Here is a 3,966-nt window from a genome sequence, read left to right on the forward strand (position 1 = left end):
ACACGAATTGGGACATGTCTCTTTAGGGATCTCACTTGGAAAATTGTTCCATCTCGCTTATATTGTGTATTTTCAGACCATGGACATAACTAGCCTTGAGCTACACATTCTCAACGGGGCTCTAATTATAGGCTCTGAGGTGGCCATGTGTAAAACTAAACATTGTGTCCTTCAGGGCTTTGGACCATTTTGTATGTTCTGTCCTAAAACACAAAATTGCCTGAAGATTCACCCACAACCTACGGCTGTTGATTTCTGCAGATTGCCTGAAAACATTTATTAGTATCCTTTCTTTTCATCCTAACAGCTGAAACTGCAAAGGCTTATTTTCTTTGTTAAACAAATGAAACCCTATAGTCCTGACTTCTAAGATTTTTTTTAAGACTTTGAGGTGCTTCTGTGAAAGCAAACTGTGTTTCATGGGTGATAACTTTATTGGCCACCATGATGAAGAACATTCCTGTGAAACATCAAGTCTAGAAGAATTAGTTTATTGACTTTAATCTTTCCCGACATGCTCAGATTAATTTTTTCCACAAATTGTAGTGAATCTGAACAACAGTCCTGTTTTCCCTCTGAATTCTTTACTTTTTAGCAGAATTGAAAGAGCAGTGTACCAATCATACTTTTTCAAATGTGTTTATGTAACCAATGAAAAAAGTTTTAACTCACTTTTCATGGCATGTTGTTGACATAGTAGCACAATGACTTCTGTGAACCTCCAAACATTTAATGACAGTTTTCTTCTAAATTAAGAATCCACTGTTATCTGCCTTCTATACCTCACAAGAAGAAAAAAAAAATGACACCCGTTTTTTTCTCTGAAAGCATCACCAAATACAAGAATTGGTATAGAACTGTCTGCTTAGTGTCAGTTTAGTTTAAATTGATTTGAGAATTCTGTAACAATGACACAAGTAAAAGTAATATTGAATTACTAGTAAATACTGTAACTTTATAGCCACAGTTTGTAAAACTTTTTATTCCTAAAATTGTAATAAATTCAGACATAAATGTCAGGAACTGGTGGCAAATGACCCAAAATGAAGGAGAGCAGGCTTATTGGCAGGACCTTAAACATTTGAATAAAACTCAAAGCCCAACAAAATCATGAAACAAAGGGAGGCAGAAAGGAAAAATGCGACACAACAGGTGAAAATTAACTGAAAGGCAGACCATTACATTAACTGAGGGTAATCAACTGAAATGAAGACAGCTGTGGATGATTATTAATGTGAACCTGGTGTGACTGAGTGTAAGAAAGTTCATTGATAAAAAACACTGACAAAAATGTTTACAAGTTAGAAAAATAATGGATGCAAAAACAGTCAACTCCATTGTTAATTAAATAAATGTGTTCAGGGTGGTCCTTCGAGATGTATTCTCTTTCCAAAGAGTTTGTTAAAAATACTACCTTTTTTTCTTTTTCTTTAAATAACTAAATATCCTAACATTTAACATGTTTAGGCCTGTAGGAGGAGCTGCAGAGTTCATGTAGTTTGGGGCAGTTTTATTTATTCAGCACAAGTTTTTCTCAACAAGTTTGAAAAAACTATAGTGATGAAATGTCTTATTTAACTTCTAATGCTGATAAGATGCAGAAAATGAAGCAGATGGTAACTCATAATTATCAAACCACTATGTGTTATTATTGACAAGCAGCTGCTTATACGTTCAGTCAAACTGACATGATAACAAATTAGGGTTTTCTTGCTCAATTAGAGTTTTAAGTCTGAATTACACTAAATCTGTCATGAAAGTTTTGTATCGTAAATTTCAATCTTTGGAAATGTAGTGTTAATGTGTAAGTGGTTTATTTATTTATCATTGTGGAGAGTATTTTTTTTTAAGAAAAATATATTTTAAGTTTGTTTCATTAGATCTTTAAAAGAAGAAAATTTCAATTTTTTCTTTACACACTGAAGCCAAATGTCTGTCGTTCATGGGTCTTGCAGGGGGGGGCTTTTGGGAAGTGAAGGATGATTTGCACTCACGGCACGGGGCACAAATGCCTCGTATTGCTCAGTGATGGCACTGGTGGGGCCGCATGGATGGAAATGGAGCAGATTAAAATACTTGAAGCGATTAAATATGCATGCCTGTGAGACAGTTGCGCTTGGCCCAAGTGCAACTCGATCACCTTTAGAATGTCAAGTTGATCTAAAACAGAAAAATGTGATGAATAATGAAAAAAAAGTTGGACCTAAAGTTAGACAATATTTGCCATATTTAAGGGAAAGTAAGGGTGGAATTTTATATACCGTACATTAAATTTGCGTCTGTTGAAGAAATCAGTAAATTGCTTTATTACTTCTTTTGTTCTATTCCTTTTTGGCTGTTCTTTCTGAAGTAATGGTAAAATGCAGGAAGCTGATATGATTGTCCTTGTTGCTCATCCCTTTTTTATTGAGAACACTTTGCATGTCAAATTTCTCCTGCTCACCCTCATGGCTCAACAAACTCCATTTCAGAAGTACCTCTGCTGATGACTATCAGCAGTAAAATCCAAAATGATTTTGTACTGCTGTTTCTTATCCAACCGCCCAGTGCATGACAAGTAACACTTTGACAAAACACAATTTTCAATCACTAAGTTCTAGTTGCTCATACTAAGGCTCCCACAGGGACCTATAAGCTGTTTTTCGAACAGCAGCAGAATGAAAACTCACAAGCTTCTGTATACAGACGGTATTTGCAGACCATGCATCTTGTAGACGTCTATGGATATTTAACTGGCAGAGTGCATTTGTATTGCAGCCCATGTAAGCGCATTCAAATCTGTCGCATCTCCTCCCTTCTGGATAACAAGATCTGATTTGCTAATTCGGTGCCTGATGCTGCACTGCTAATTTGTTTTCATTGAGGAGGGCAGAGAGAGAAGCTCATTAGAGAATTGATTGTTAACACACTGCTCTCAGCTTCGCTTTTGCTGTTAAGTCTTGTCTCCTGAGACTCTCTGGCCCTTTGTTGTTGGAGAGCCACTCACATGGGGCCACATTTTCTTTATAAGTAACAATCCAACGGTGTGCTCCTTTGCATTTTTCAAGCCTTTCTGTATAGTAATCCCACTCTTTACAACATAGCAGAACAACAGGAACATCAAATAAATTTGATGCATTTTTGCATGTTTTTAAAGCTAAGATTATAGCATTTTAGTGACTTTATTGTTTAAGAAGCATCCATTACAGTGTCTTGATTTATTAAGTACAGATTATTATCTAATCTTCAAGAAGTTCTATAATTCTATATAAAACAATAATCATAAACTAAAGGTATGACTTTGGCCCAAGGATGACCTCATTCTAATTTGGCACATCTATTCTCTGAAGAACGTTTTGACCTTCTGATGACAGAAGATCCTTGGTGCTAAAAAACTGAACAAACAAAGGAACAGTACAGCTTAAAAATTGTTTGATCACCACAACACTCACTCTTTTAAAAATGCAATACTTCTTGGATTTGGATTCATGAGGATTCATGAGGAGAAAGATCAGTTTAATATGGAGTCCAAATTCTGCCTACAGTAGTTGGATTGTGGGGTCAAAGTGTGGAGAAGATGTGGAGAATGAACGGGCACAGTTTATTTTTTTCATGCAGTGAAACAGTGATGGTTAATTTTGCGCATAATTAAAGAGCAACTGCAAAGTTGTTCTTAGAAACAATTTGAACGATTATGACCTTAAGACCATGTTTATTGTTCACAAGTGACATTATGATAATAGTCTCAGCTAAAAAAACATGAAAATTCAGAATTTTCCCCAGGGGCGGGTGATTGCTCTGGTTTTGCTCCAGACAGGGACATGCACAGGATTTCAGAGGGGCAGGGGCTTAAAGTCGGAAAAGGGCAGCAAAAACACTTTTTTTTTTCCTTTAAACAATACGTAATACTGGTGGTGGGTGTAGACACATTTTTCTTGTATCATTAACAGACATTTATTGATGTCGATTAAAAAAAAGAAAGAAAGA

This window comes from Oryzias latipes, chromosome 3 (genome assembly GCF_002234675.1).
Source record: "Oryzias latipes chromosome 3, ASM223467v1".
NCBI lineage: Eukaryota > Metazoa > Chordata > Actinopteri > Beloniformes > Adrianichthyidae > Oryzias > Oryzias latipes.